Source organism: Odocoileus virginianus, chromosome 14 (genome assembly GCF_023699985.2).
Source record: "Odocoileus virginianus isolate 20LAN1187 ecotype Illinois chromosome 14, Ovbor_1.2, whole genome shotgun sequence".
NCBI lineage: Eukaryota > Metazoa > Chordata > Mammalia > Artiodactyla > Cervidae > Odocoileus > Odocoileus virginianus.
Genome location: NC_069687.1, coordinates 13,650,383 through 13,666,265, shown reverse-complemented (window position 1 = coordinate 13,666,265; position 15,883 = coordinate 13,650,383). Strand labels below are relative to the sequence as shown.

At 41.6% G+C, this 15,883-nt stretch overlaps 1 protein-coding gene across 1 annotated transcript in view; it reads right to left on the bottom strand.

Moving 5' to 3' along the window:
* The window catches only part of FBXL7 (F-box and leucine rich repeat protein 7), a 425,655-nt gene that overhangs the window by 232,897 nt on the left and 176,875 nt on the right, over positions 1-15,883 (bottom strand). The window lies entirely within an intron of this gene.

Genomic DNA, 15,883 nt, shown 5'->3' with positions numbered 1-15,883 from the left:
AACTTCTATCATGTTCTAGAAGTTGTCAAGCTTTCATAACACTCCTTGATAACCATTTAGAGAATAGCCATCAGTTATTTTTTAAGAGATTACAAATGATCTGTTTTTCAGCGATTTTTATTAAAAGACTCCCTCTCTATTGCTTTTTGCTTGGTTTCTATTTACACTCCCTGTTTCTCAACTTCTGGAAGACACATTAAAAATCAGGAAGAAATATTTTGCTTTCACATTGCAATTTCCTATGTTATTATAAGTGTTTCGAATCATCACCAAATTTCCCTCTAAAATATAAATGAGTAGGTAGGTCTCAGGAGAATATTTCTATTTTATCGTAATAACAAACTTGAAGTAATTGGTTAATTTTGGAAAATAGCATTTCCTCATTAGTTCTTTGCTTTAGCATGCTGGTTAGTTATAATAAAATCCAAAACAGCACTGGCTTTAAAGTAGGAAGTTGATTTCTTTGTTCATTTTTAAACACACTGTGGGGAAAATAAAAAGAACTTCACAATTTTGCTTTTCAGGCAAGTTTTTAAGATATTTAAGACAGAGAGACAAATTAGTTCCTTTGATAGCTTAATTAAGCCTTGTGTGTGTAGATGGCCTGTCATCTCTTAAAAATGTCTTTGGCATCTCCAGCATCTGTCTCTACTTCCCCCAGTCCCAATTTTTGCATCCTTACCTTAAACCTAGGGTGTGTAAATAAACTCTTAAGAGATTTCTCTGCTAATTCAACTTATTAACCCTGAATGTACTATATACTATTGTCATATTAATCTCAAAGCACTTTCCCAGTATTATCATTTGTTGGCTCAAAAACTTCTATTTGCTCTCCAATTGCCTTCAAAATTAAATATGACACCTTGGACAGACATTTAAGACCCTTTAAAATGTGTCACCAAATGAATCATTTTCTCACTCATCCTAGACAAGTTCTCTCTTCCAGTCACATTCTATTCTTGAATTTTATTAATAGCATGCTTTTAGACTTTTCAGACCTTGCAATTTTATCATTCCTTGCTCCTGGCATGATTTCTCTATCAATCTTCACCTAAACCAGAGAGGATCTATTTCTTATGGCCCAGCAAAGGCCCACTGAGGACCCCACACAGATAGAGTCTCACACTCACATGGACCTTGTCAACATGGTGCCTGCCACTCACGCATCTACCTGCGATGTGCCTAGTGTAGCGTTCCCAAGGAACTTCTCTTAAATGTTCTCCTTTTTTTTGTAAAAGCTTATGCACTCATTCACTCACTCACATATTTATAGATAACATCCTATGTGCCATACAATGGGATATAAAACTTAAGCAAACCTTTCTGTGTAAGGGAAAAACTTGTTATGATAAAGGCCCACAGGTGCTATGGAAAATGGGAAGGTAAGCCATTTAGATGTGAGACGAGACCTCCAAAAAAGGGACCCATATCTAAAATTGGCATTCATCCCATGGAGAGGACGAGATTCCAGGAAGACAGAATGACTCCTGCCCACCTTAGAATTAATATAGATTGTATTTTGACCGAAATCATCGTTTTGTAAAGGGAAAATCTGTTTTAGTTATAAAGTCATGTTAAAAAGGTACACTGAGGATTCATTTAATAGAAGGTTCCCTTTCAAACTCCAATAGTGGTAAAACCTGACCATAAGCAATCTTAAATGAAGATTAAGATTAAGCAATCCAAACGAAGCTGGGATGATGATAATGTAAAATTAAGTTTGTATGTATGGCACACACAGGATTGTCTTAATCAGTTATTTAGGTGGAGATTCAACTTATTAGACAAGGGATAACTGAATACAAAACCAGGTCACATCATGGTTTTATCTACTTTAAATTTGAATTTAACTAGAATGTGTCTATTAGCCCTTCTAATGTAAAATAATCCCTTTCCTCCATTTTCAGTCCAATGTACAGGACTCTGGAGAGAAAACTGACATTTAGAAAGACAACTACAACTTTAAAGCATGACAGCAGGATCATTTCATGTTTAAAAAATATTGAATTACGTATTCTGGGGTAGTAAAATATACTAGTACTTTTCGGAATGATGGAAGAACCTGGACTCGCAGTTAACCACACCATGTCATTATGTATTCCAATAAAGCACTGTTCCACTCCCAGGCAGCAAGAGTCTGGGGCCAAATATACTCAGGAGAGCAAGGCTCAGCCACCAAGGCAGAAAGGACAGGGGTAGCAAAAAGAAACAAAGGCAACCTCATTTTCGGCCTGGGGAGGCAGGAGGCAAGCCTCTTATGCAAAGAAGCAAATCTTTCAAAGGTTTCTTTTCTGCAATTGCATCAGACTTAAGCAAAAACGGAACCAGACCTGGTATTTTGCATGATCAGAGCAAGCAACTGCAGCTGGAGCTTAATGCCCCAACCCTGAGCCAGTCATTAGCAGCATCACTTTTTTGGAATAGAAGTTAGGAGCTTGATTTCCGGATTCAGACAGGTTGGGCTAAACCCAAACTCCAAATTTTATAGGTTGTGCAATAATCTCTCTGGATATGATTTCCTCCTCTGTAAAATGTAGATAATAAAACCTACTTCAGAGTGTTTGTTGAGAGATACAGAGATCATCCATATAAAGTACTCTGCATGCTGACTAGCACACAGGGAGAAATCCATAGATCACAGCTGCTGGGATCAAAGCAATCACCCTGGTGCTTAACCTAAATGTGCAAATATTTTAACTAAATATTCATATTCAGCCAGTGAACCTCTTCAGACTAACCTAGGGGGGCCTCTTATTCTCCAAAGGACCATCATTTGGAACCAATTCGGCCTCTAGCCAAAGACCTTCACAGCAGTGTAGGGTTGTATTGCAGACTTGCTCCAAAGCACATGGAGACAGGCTACAAAGAGCACTGGGGCTGAGAGAAATGCAGATTTAAACACTCTCCCCTCCCTGGATGAGGACCTGAATGCTCCCACTGACTTCTATTTCCTCCCAGCCTGGGTGTCCATGGAGGGTCTGAAATAGGGAGTTGCTCTCTGAGAGGTCTCCTGTTCGTGCTTTAGGACACCTCAGATGCAAGAGACGTAGCCTAAAGGCAGACCTAAGTCATTTGCAAAGTTCAAGGTTGTCTTTCCTTTTTCTTTCCTTTGAATCTAAAAGTTCAGTCATTAATTACATCACAAGTCTAAAAAGGAATTCTCCCCATCCTGGTCTTTATTGAGTTGGGTTAGACACGAAGGCAGCAATTTCTGTTTTTGTTTATTTTTGAGCAGGTCTGTTGCCTGTGCTTAAATTTCTTGTTAAATCTCTCTGTTTTATAGCTAATCACATTTTTATAGCAGGCATGAAGCTCTCTACAAGGCCCTTGCTGAGCTGTTCCTGTAAATCAAAACCTTACTCTGCTGTTCTTGTAGCTGGCAGTGGAACAGGGTTAGTTTTACCATTTATGGTTGCAAAGACCATCCAGATTTTTTTTTTAGTTCCCTTAGCTTTTTGTTTTTTTCTCCACTCAACTCCCTCCCCTCCTGCCTTAAAAATGTATATTCCAGGCTTAGCTAAAACATGTCTGAATAGATTATTTCATTCCTTACCACGGTGCATTAATAAAGGTGTCAAAATGACAGAGGAGCTTGGCTTTCATCCCCGAGTCCCAGATCCATTCCTCGAGGGTAGCCTGTAGCTGTTTGGGAAAAGATGATCTGATCTCTGGGGCTCCTGGAAGCTGACCTCCAAAGTCTATTTAAAGTATTAAACACTTTCTAGTAAAATATAAAGTGGACAGGGTGCTTAAACACATCCTGTCTCGTTAGGCTACTCACACCTCAGCATCGTCTTTGCCGCCATGCCTGTGTCCAGCTGGGGACAGAGGGAGCTCATGCATTTAACCCTGGATTATTTCACTAAAGGAGCATGAGTGTCTCTTCTATGTTCACACCAGTGGTCAAAACTGTCCTGACGGACTTCCCCAGTGGCGCAGTGAATACGAATCTGCCTGCCAATGCAGGGGGAACCGGTTCAATCCCTGGTTCCAGGAGGATCCCACCTGTCATGAAGCAGCTAAGCCTGTGTACCCTATCTACTGAGACCATGAGCCTACAGCCTGTGTTCAGCACCAAGAGAAGCCCATTCGCTGCAAGCAAGAGTGGCCCCCACTGGCTGTAAGCGGAGAAAGGCCACACAAAGAAATGAAGACCCAGCTCAGCCAAAAATAAATAGAATTAAAACAAAAGGCTTCTATTTTGTTTGCTAAATAAAACTGCTATCCTGTATTTTTTTTTTATAATTATGGTGAGGCTAAGATGAAAGGAAGGTGTGAGATGTATAAAAAATAAAAACATATATATATATGTGTGTGTGTGTGTGTGTGTGTGCATGCTATGTCATTCAATTGTGCCTGACTCTTTGCAACTCTATGGACAGTAGACCACCAGATTCCTCTGTCCATAGGATTCTCCAGGCAAGAATACTGGAGTGCATTGTCATTTCCTTCTCCAGGGGATCTTCCAGACCCAGGGATCAAAGCTTCATCTCTTATGTCTGCTGTATTGGTGGACAGGTTCTTTACCACTAGCACTGCCCGGGAAGTGTGTGTGTGTGTGTGTGTGTGTGTGTGTGTGTGTGTATAAGCTATTTTTAAAGACCATGTTTAAAGAGCAAGGAAATAAAGGAATATGGATCCTACCCAAAATTTCCAAAAGAAAAGACCCCTCTCAGGCACCATGGTAGAACCTATACCTGTGGGAATAATAGAGGGGACAATGATTCAACGGCTTTGGGTTTTCAGCAAACCCCACACCTGGTGGCATCCACTAGTAACCATCCCAGGTAAATATTCCAGGTGTCTCTACTCACAGGAGACAAAAATCTGCTCTCCGGTTCCAGTAACTGACCCAAGTAAGACCCCAGGACAAGGGAGTCTCAGCTCCGACACTGGGAACTCTCCTCCTGGGCACCCAGGCCATTCCTCTGCCCACGGTGGGTGCTGGGTGAGACCCTGGTGGCATTAGAATGAGTAAGACATTGGCAGTGTCCTGATGGAGCTCCTTGGCCCCTCTTTTGAGCTCTAGTCTCCGGCTGGTTCACAGGACCAAGACGCAACTGAAACATGATTAAGCAGGAAGGAAACGTATTGGCTCCAGGAAGGAAGAGTGGTAGGTGACAGAATGGAAGGAGAGGGTGGAGTCAGCAGTGGATCTGCGCCGGAGCAGGATGCTCACGTCGTGGGCTATCTCTTCTTCTTCACCTCTTCCTAAGTCTGCTTCCCTTGCTCTTCCTGCTGACAGGAAACGTGATGCTGGCACCACCAGCTCAGCCACCCCAGAAGAAAGAGAGGACTTGTTCAGCCCAGTGTGTGTATGGCAACTGCAAGGAGGGCTCTGAGCAACAGAGATCACAGGCGCGACCCGCGGATTATCTTTCTTTGTAGCAGAAGGGGTGTCTTGGTCACACCTGGATCAAGTCCCAGTTCTGCAGCCAGGGAAGAGTCTGTCATCAGAAGAAAGGGGATTGGAGAGTTAATGAGCTGCCTCTGTTAACTCCAAGGCTCAACAGTATAGGATATTTGCCCAAAAGAGAGGCATTGGCAGGCAAGGAAATACATTAAATGGATGGCACTTAAACTGGGATTAACATATACGCACGCATGCATGCTAAGTCGCCTCAGTCATGTCCGACTCTTTGCGACCGTATAGAATGCAGCCCACCAGGCTCCTCTGTCCATGGGGATTCTCCAGGCAAGAATATTGGAGTGGATTGCCATGCCCTCCTCCAGGGGATCTTTCCAACCCAGGGATCAAGCTCAAGTCTCTTGTGTCTCCAGCGTTGGTAGGCAGGTTCTTTACCACTAGCGCCACCTGGGAAGCCTGGTCTATGTGGGAAAAGAATCTAAGAAAAGAGTGGCTGTATGTATATGTGTAACTGATTTACTTTGCTGTCCACCTGAAACTAAAACAACATTGTAAATCAACTATATTCCAACAAAAATTAAAGAAAAAAAACAGCAGAAGGAGATAAATGGTGGAATGAAGTGTTAGTATTTAAGTGGGGAGAAAGGCAGTTATACTTGATTAGGAAGGTCCACTCCTTATAGCCTGTCCTTTTAACAACAAGAATTATTTACTTCCTACTACTTCCTATTACTAGGCACTTCCTATTATTAGGCAGTAAGTACTGTTCCAAGTACTTTATTTTTCTATAATTTTTACTTTACATTGGAGTATAGTTGATATTTAGCCGTATGTAGGATGTCACACCTACGAAAGAGTAGAAAACCTAGATTCCAATTCAAGTAGCCTAACCTGAAGGCCCAGGTGCTTACATATACTCTCCCGGCCTGGTTCTTCCCCATCGTTTTGCGTGATAAGTCACTTCAGTCATGTCGGACTCTTTGTGACCCCATGGACTATGGCCCACCAGGCTCCTCTTCCCATGAGACTGGAAAGTTTCCATGAGATTGGGAGTGGGTTGCCATTCCCTCCTCCCAGGGATCTTCTCAACTCAGGGATTGAACCTAGGTCTCCTGCATTATAGCCAGGTTCTTTACTGTCTAAGAGCCACAAATGATTTTCCCTTAGAAGCAAAAGCGACCACTCAGTGATGCTTCTCGGGCGTCATCTGCTGTGTGATGTTCTGAAGAAAGCCAGAAGGAAACGGGACCCACAAGGATGATGTAAACTCCTGTAGCTCCAGACAGACGCTAGGAGAGGTCAACTGTCTCCCAGACATTGTCCTGGGTGACCAGTGCAGGAAAAGGGTGACATGATTGACTAGGAAATCTTGGTAAGGAGAAGGATGAGATGTGTTCCCTGGAAAATGTCCCCCTTTTGAAAATTAAAATCGAGTATTTTAAATAAACATGAGGAAGTATCTTCAAGTTACAAAACAGAGGCTCTGATAACACTGTGCACAGAAAACCCATTCATTCTTCTCCAAACCATCATCTCTTGCTATAGTAATAACAGCACTTGGAGCCTCTGAAGCCTACATGTTAGAAGAACCCAGATCTCCTCAAAATTGCCTTCACTCCCAGGGCGTTAACTGGAGAATCTGGAAGAACAAAGTATATTTATTCTACTCACTGACCATAGGGACAGTTGTCTAACTACCTATGATTATTTATTTTAACTTAATTGGGTTTTGATTATACCTGCCAAGCTGGTTATTTGAAATAATGACATAGTTTGAAAGTTGGAAAGCAAAAGCTTCTTTTCTAAAGTGAAGAAATGCCTCATCACTTAGCTCATCTGCTTAAAAAAATGTAAAAAAAAATTTCCTTCATGATGAGGATAGTGAAAAAGGTGGAATACTGCTTTTCACCAGTGGTTCTCAACCAGAGGCAACTTGTATATAACTGTCATCCATGGGGATATTTGGCAACGTCTGAAGATGTTTTTCATTGTCACAACTTGAGGTGTGTAACTGGCATCCAGGGAGAAGAGATCAGAGATACAGCAAAATGACCTGCAATGCACAGAACAGCCCCTCAGGAAAGAATTGTGTGGACCAAAATAAAAGCAGCGCCACGGTTGAGAGACCCTGGTTTAGACAAGCTGAATTCTATCCATTATTAACTGAATGGTTCTTCATGGGTTAGTAACTTAAATTCTGCAAAATTGTGAAAGACTGTTTCAAAAGACTAATCCTCTTTTACAACCACTACTGTTACTACTAGATCAATTCATCAAGCATTTTGGTTTGCTGTTCAGTCACTTAGTCATGTCTGACTCTTTGCCACCCAAGGGACTGCAGCACTCCAGGCCTCCCTGTTCTTCACTATGCCCTGCAGTTTGCTCAAACTCATGTCCATTGAGTCAGTGGTACCATTCAACCATCTCATCCTCTGTTGCCCCCTTTTCCTACTGCCCATCGAGCGCTTACTATGTGTTAGGTATTGTTCTAATTGTTATTTCAGTCAATCAGTACAACTACCTTAGGAGGCACTATTATTTCTCCATTCTACTGATGAGAAACTGAGGCAGAAAAGCGGTGAGAATCATCCCCAAGGCAAGATCTGGCAGAAGAACACCGGGCTTAGGCGACAATATGCACATTTCAGAGGCTATATCATGGCTACTGATCTTAGATGCTGGATGAAATACTGAGCGGACAGTGAAGAAGCGTGCCCCCAGAGGTTCTGCATCAAGATGTGTTGATCAAAGGAAGCAGAATCAGAGGTCAAGCTCTTCCTATCACACTGGGAAATACTGTCTATGAGTTTTTCTAAAAAGTACAATAATTGAAAAATATCAAACTGAAGGGAAGCAACAGTAGTAATATTTAGAACAGAGAAAGGAGTACGAACAATGAAGGAGAAGACTATAGGGCGTCAGTGTGACCCATAGCCAGTCCAGCTCATAGCAACAGAACCAGCGATGGTGGGGTGTCCGAGTTCCCTCCAGAAGCCCTGAGGCAGTGATGGAGGTCATGTCCTCCATGTGCATAACCTTGCTACTCTGGGGGATGGAGAATGAGGCCTGACTTGCAGGCCCTGTCCTTGGCAGTTGGGTATGAAGAGAACCATCCTTTCTAGACCAATTATCTAACATGGGTTACTCTAGAATGCTCCTCTCCCAACCCTCTGTGACAGTCTTTCTGAGACTCATCAGGTTTATTTCTATTTCACAAACAAAGCTCCCTGCTGGTCCCTCGATATGTATAAACACACTCAGTTACAGAATCAGTCCCACTGACATCAACTTTGAATGTTATTCATAACAGAAACCGAGTGTGTTCTGGTCCTGATGATGGTGAGGGATCTTTAGCGTCAGGGACATGACTGTTCCCAAGTTCACTGCATGTTTCTTCAAGTGGGACACTTACGGGTAGGTGCTGCCTGATCTACATAGAGAGCTCTCAGGTACAGACTGAGAAGTCTTTATGGGGGACGAGAACGTGGCCTTGCTTTTGGCTGATGAGAAGACATCAGCACGGCATCTGACTGACGGCAAACTGTAGAGTAGTTGCATGCGTTGTCTGAGTTCCTGGAGCTACACAAGTTTGAATGCCTGCTCCCAACTACAAGCATGCTTAGGACTTTCACTCAGCAAGTCTCTGTCTTTTGATTTGTAAACTAGGATAATACTGCCTCATATTTATGCTGATAAAGGATAACCACAGTACCTTTATTACAGTCCTAGAGACATGCTAAGGACTAGATTGGTAGTTGCCACTGCCAGTGAAACTCAGCACTCCTGTAAGAAGCATATGGTCTTGTCCCCTTTGCAATCCTAAAATGAAATTCACAGATATTAACCAACATACGAAATTTCGAAAGAAATAACAAAATGCCTTAACAATATAGCAAAGGAGAAAGAGAAGAAAAGTAAATTATAATAAAGTGCCATGCCTTTAAATATGTAATTGGCTAAGTTCTTCCACCCAGGAGGATGCAAAACTAGCTGTGTACTTCACCTTCAATGCAACAACGACAAATGTAGATGCAAGTGTGAGGTGCCTGTTACACACAAGCAGCATGGCAGCTGTCTGAAAGCATCAGCAACTCTTGGGGAAGTTCTGATTCCCCAAGTCTTAACACCCCTCGATGTACATGGTAGTTTCATTCTTGGAAAATCCAATGCCTATATTCACCCTGCACACACACAAAAGAAGAAAATGTACTTCATGTCTACATAGACATGGTTCTGAGCCTAGACCCAAATAATTACTAACAGTACATTTAGCCTACTTGAATGCCCAACAAGCTCACAGACATTGCTTCACTTTTTGGTTGTGCAAGACTCTTCCATGCACTACAGGACACTAGCACCCTTGTCCCTCTCACCTGAAGTCCAGTAGCTCTCCTCCAGGCACTATGATAACCAAATGCATGTTCACAAATTTGACCCAAACACGGCTTCAGAGCGGTGCCATGCCAGCTAAGTCCCATCACACCAGATCAATGGTATCACTATTAAAATGAGAAAAAATGCCCTATTGCTCTACTAAATGATTATTGATTTCTCTTTCCACACTGTATTAAATGCATTTGACATTGGTAGTAATTATTTAAAAAACAAGATCATGCAGGCTGCTCTCATGGAGTATGAAGGAATATGAAGAAAAGTGGAGGGTAGCTTTAAGTGGAGAATGAGCATTGACTGCTCACATTCAGGGCTTCTGGTTTCCAAATGTCCTTTTCTGCTGCCACAATTTGAACTCACTAAGGCTGATATCAGGAGAGCAAGAGTTAACACTCAGAAGTCTGAAAAGGAAAAGACAGCTTCTGAATTCTAATCAGCCATGTGGATTTATTTCTAATGTTTTTCCAAATATAGGATTTTCCTTTAAAGGGGTTTTGTTAATATTATAGCCACCTATTCTAATCCAGGGTGGCCTTGGATAGTGTTTCTCTCTAACGATTTCACTTATTAAGTTTTGAAGGAGGGCAAGAGGGAATTTTATTATGGAAGCAGATGGCACGGTATTCTAATTCATTCAACAAACACAAAAGATCCACAACCTGCCAGGCCTTCAGACATTAAGACAGACTCCCTTGGAACACTACATAGATGCTAACCTGATGTGACTGGTTTTAGAATTTCTCTGGACCAGACAGAGATTATCTTCACTTAATTATAAGTAGGCTAGGCCTGGAGTTTGACAATCATAACACTATGTCTGAAGTCCCAGTGGGTGGTCACCATACCTCTTGGCTCAATGGTCCAATGCACTAAAAGTTAAGTAGGTCACAATTTCCGAAACTTTTTCCTTCCAAAAATTTACATTTTCAAGCATCACTGCACTTCCAAGCTATTAAAACTTCAGTAACTAAAGATATAGGTCCAAAAAAGCCCAATTTGCCTTCTAAATCATACTGAACATTATATAAATTGAGGTTTTGCTAATTCTGTACATTTAAGTATTGGATAAAATAAAGCAATTAAAATAATATCCCTAGAGGTCAATATACTTTGTTCACTGCTACACAGGGAATAGTTGGGAGAGGGGGAAAAAAAGCAAGTTGAATAGGAACAAGGCCCCTACCGAAGTAATATGGCTCCCAAACAAGATGGGAAGGATTTAGGTAGAGGGACCACAGAGAGGTCGTTTCATCTGATATTGACCTATTTGAAGTGAAGTGAAGTTGCTCAGTTGTGTGCAAATCTTTGCAATCCCATGGACTGTAACTTACCAGGCTCCACCATCCATGTAATTTTCCAGCCAAGAGTATTATATTAACCTATTTACTGCGCTGCTAAAAGAGAATTTACATACTGTCAGATTTATCTAACACAGTTACGTAAATACACTGGCTTGATCCCATGTGGGACTTTCTCAACCTAAGTGTAATGGGCAACACTACAAAAAGATCCACTTAGTTCTCTATGATCGTAAAGAACCAGCCTCACGAGCACAGCAAGAGCGGGACATCAAGTGTGAAACTGAGACAGGCTGTGACCTGGGGCCCTTTGCTGCGGTGCTTGCACCTGGACACTGCCTCCTCCAGCAACAACACAGAGAAACAATCAGGGACTAAAAACAATTGCATGCACGGGCAGCTGGGGCAAATTCTGGACAACATGCTACCAGAAGATCAAAAAGAGCCCAACTGCCACTTGTGAAGAGTTGGGAACAAAACCAGAGTGTCAGGAACAAAAACAGGGTACTGCGTATGTTCCCCGTATCCAACACCATCAAAGGGGAGGGCAAACCACCTACGCCGCCCCTCCAGCCTGACCTCTGGACACGCCCCTACCCTAGCCCCACATAAGGAACCAGCTCGCCATGCCCCTCAAGAAGCAAGCAAGGGAATCTCTTACTTGTTTTCGCTCCCTCCACTGCTGCAGCAGGGGCCCCAGTAATGTCTTGCCTGAATTTCTTAACTGGCCTCTTGTCAAAAAAGAACTTGGAGGTGGCCCAGTGAAAAGCCATTCAGAGAGCTAAACTGGATGCATTTGGAGCTAGTGTCCAATACCAGTGTTCAGAGTCCACATCGCCCTGGTAAGAGCATTCCTTATCACATCTGCTCATTGTTCTCTGACAAAGAGACCAACAGGGCCACTGTTTAGACATTTTTTCCCCTAGGTTTTCATGTATTTGGACATCTACTTTGCTGTCAGATGCCTGCCTCAAATACCACTCTGGTGACTGCATATTGGAGATCAAGTCGTGATAAGACTTGGGGCTTCCTTGGAGGCTCAGAGGGTAGAGAATCTCCTTGCAATGCAGGAGATTCGGGTTCAACCCCTGGGTTGGAAAGATTCCCTGAAGAAGGGAATGGCAACTCACTCTAGTATTCTTGCTTAGAGAATCCCATGGACAGAGGAGCCTAGCAGGCTACAGTCCATGGGGTCACAAAGAGGCAGACAGGACCGAACTAGTAATGTTTTTACTTTTTTCACTTTCCTGATAAGGCATAGCAAAGTCTAATGCCGAATATATATCCTAATAATAGCTACATTTATTGAGTGTTTCTTCTGTGCCAGACACAGTGCTAAGTTCTGTCCCTATATATTCTTTCACTGAATCCTGAAAATGAAAATGAAAGTTGCTCAGTCATGTCCAACTCTTTGAGACCCCATGGACTATACAGTCCATGGAATTCTCAAGGCCAGAATACTGGATTGGGTAGCCTTTCCCTTCTTCAGAGGATCTTCCCAACCCAGGGACCGAACCCAGGTCTCCCCCACTGCGGGCAAATTCTTTACCAGCTGAGCCACAAGGGAAGCCCCATTGAATCCTGGATTCACTGCAAATAAGGCACTTCATCCCTTTTTACAGGTGAGGATGCTGAGGCACACAATAGTTAAGAGACGTGGTCAAGGTCATACATATGGTAAGAGCAGAGGTAGGATTTGCACTCAGGTATGATGATATTAAAAGCCTGCACTTTACTCTGTAGCCTTCCACAACATCCAGTCTGTTTTGCCAGCACTGAAGAAATACCTGGAATATTCTACTATCCCCCACACACATTTCTTTCTGACATCTGAACTATACTAGATACAATTCCTTTCACCTGAAATAGTCACCCTAGACTTCCAGGTAAAGTTATTCCCAGCATATGCTTTGAGACACTGTCTGTGGCTTCCTTCTCATTCATGGAATCTTGAGACACACCCCACTCCATTCAGCTGCAGTAATTCCACTGGTTTCCAAACCCTTTTGTATCCTCCCTGTATGCAAACTCAGAAAGTACATGCATTTGTACCTTTTAGGTACTTAATGTCATGTTCAAAGACTGCATCTAAGCTTATATTCACACTATAAACACAGTTAAGACTTTGAAAACTCATTTGCCCAACATGAGTTTTATTATTTGTGCATACTCTAGAGACACAAAGCTGAAGCTCCAGTATTTTGGCCATCTGATGCGAAGAGCAGACTCACTAGAAAAGACCCTGATGCTGGGAGAGACTGAGGGCAGGAGGAGAAAGGGGCAACATAGGATGAGATGGTTGGATCACATCACGGACTCAACGGACATGAGTTTGAGCAAACTATGGGAGATGGTGAAGGACAGAGAAGCCTGGTGTGCTGCAGTCCGTGGGGTCACAAAGAGTCGGACACGACTTAGCAACTGAACAACAACAACTCAAGAGGAAGACTTTGCTTTTGTTGTTGAAGATACACTTCTGTCTACCTCTTTTCTGGGCTACTTTAAATACATCTTTCTCATAGTATGCATCAAGTTACAGTATCATTTACCTGCCTCCCTTACCAAACCAGACCATAAATTTCCTGGGAGCAGAAACAGGCTTTTTCACTCATGTATCTCCATAAGTTAGCACAATGAATTATGAGAATCAGATCAGCAATAACTATTTGGGAAATGAATGGATGGATGAAAGGAGCGGTGTATATAGTATGAACTAATGGTAGCATATAATGATTAAAATGTAAAATATATCACATACATATATTGATGGAGCAGGAATGGCAACCCACTGCAGTATTCTTACCTCGAGGAATCCCATGGACAGACGAGCCAGGTGGGCTACAGTCCATGGGGTCACAAAGAGCCAGACGCGACTGAGTGACTAAGTACATATGTATATTGAACCATTAGGCTGCACACCTGAGAATAATATAATGCTATATGTCATTTATATCTCAATTTTAAAAAATTAAACTATGGAAAAGTGTCTAAATTACCTCAATCAATATGGGAAATTGTTAAAATACTTCATTGCTTCAACTTTTAAAAAGGCTTTACATTCTTTAGTCTGTACACCGCTCTTGGGAGGCACTTCGGGGTCTTCATTTTCCATACAAAGACACTGAAGATTAAGGAAGTGAAGGGATCCAGACATGTAGAAGGAAGGTGAAAGAAGTGATGGGCAACATCCTATCTTCAAACTATGAAAGAAAATCATTAAGGATGAAGATTTTGGTAAAATAAATTTTTTTTTACATTTTTTGTAATGTAAAAATTAAGAGTTTTCACTCTAACTTGGATTTTTGAAGGGAAAGATCATTTTTCTAGGTCTAAAACTACTTGACTCTGTTAAAAGCCACACCTCCCACCATCTACGCTTTTATGAGGAGAACATTACATGTCATTGTGGCTGCCCTTTTATAGCGTGCTTCCAGGAACACCTCTGCTGTGAAACAAATTTCTTTCCTTCTCAAATTCATTAAAATTTCCACCCTCTCTGTGGTATCCCAGAATACACGGTTTATACCTCCGTAAAGTAGGGACTCACTCATGGGACCTCGGAGGCAGATGCAGTATAGCAGGAAATCTTAGATGGAAATTCTTGTGGAATTCAGCCTCAAGGAAACAGCGGTCATGGTCTAGCAAGGTTACATGGTTCCCAGAGGTTGTTCACCTCTGGTACCGCCTAGCTTCATTCTCACACACAATTTCTGGTATAAATCTACATGACCCAAAAGTACCTTAGTATGATAATGACATTTGAATAGACACATTTCTAACTGATTAATTAAAAACAACAATAAACCATTTTTTGTAAGTTGAGAGCTTCAAGAAAACAAAAGACAAATTTTAGGTCTCCAAAGACTACATCGAAGTGATCCTGAAGCAATGGTTTAACTCTACATATGAAACAGAAGCTTCCTATGTCTCAAAAGAATAAGCAACATAAGTCCTAATACCTCCACCTTTTATTTTGCTCTCTTATTCTATTTACAACCTGTCCTTGGTTTCTGTAAACATTACTAAAAGGATAATTAGAGCTACAGTTTATTTATTATGACCAGACATTGCCTAAAGCTCTAGTTCCAAAAAAATGGAACCAGGTAATTCCATATGCTTAAGATTTCTTTTACTGCCATCTTCAACAAATAGAAAATCTCAGACAGTAAAGTGTTTTTCCAGTGTCTGATACAAATTGAAGAGTTTCCAATCAGACATAAACATTTTGGAAGCAGAGGGTAACAGACTGTATCCATCCATTAATGTGTAGCCTGCACAAACATTTCCTCTGAACCAACAGTCATTTGGGAGTTGTGTTGAGGAAATATGTTATGATGTTTGGGGCATCAATTACCCCCTGATAAATACTTTGTTGTTGTTGTTGTTTTCAGCTGGATATAAAAATTTTAGAGCGATGTACTATAAAAAATAAACTCAGGCAACAGAATAGAATTTAAAAGCAATATTTTACTTATATGCTAAAGTAAAACAGAGTACTGCAATACCATTATCTCTATAATTAAAGACAAAAAAAAATCCTTTTAGCTGGGTAAGATAATGCATTAGGAGAAAGAGGTAGTGACGTGTGTTGTATGTTCATCCAACTTAGCTTGTTTCCCTCCTGGAAACACAGTAAGACTGTAATAGGAAGGAACCAATCTGACTCCACATTAGAGCTGTTCCTTTTTAATCTGTGTGTTTTACCGCTTGTGTTTAGTCATTTTGGCTCTGAACCTTTTGTAAAGGAATGTTGCCTATTGCCTCAAATACACAAGGTAGCCTATTCTCAAGGCTCTGACCTTTAAGTACAAAGAGATATAAAAAG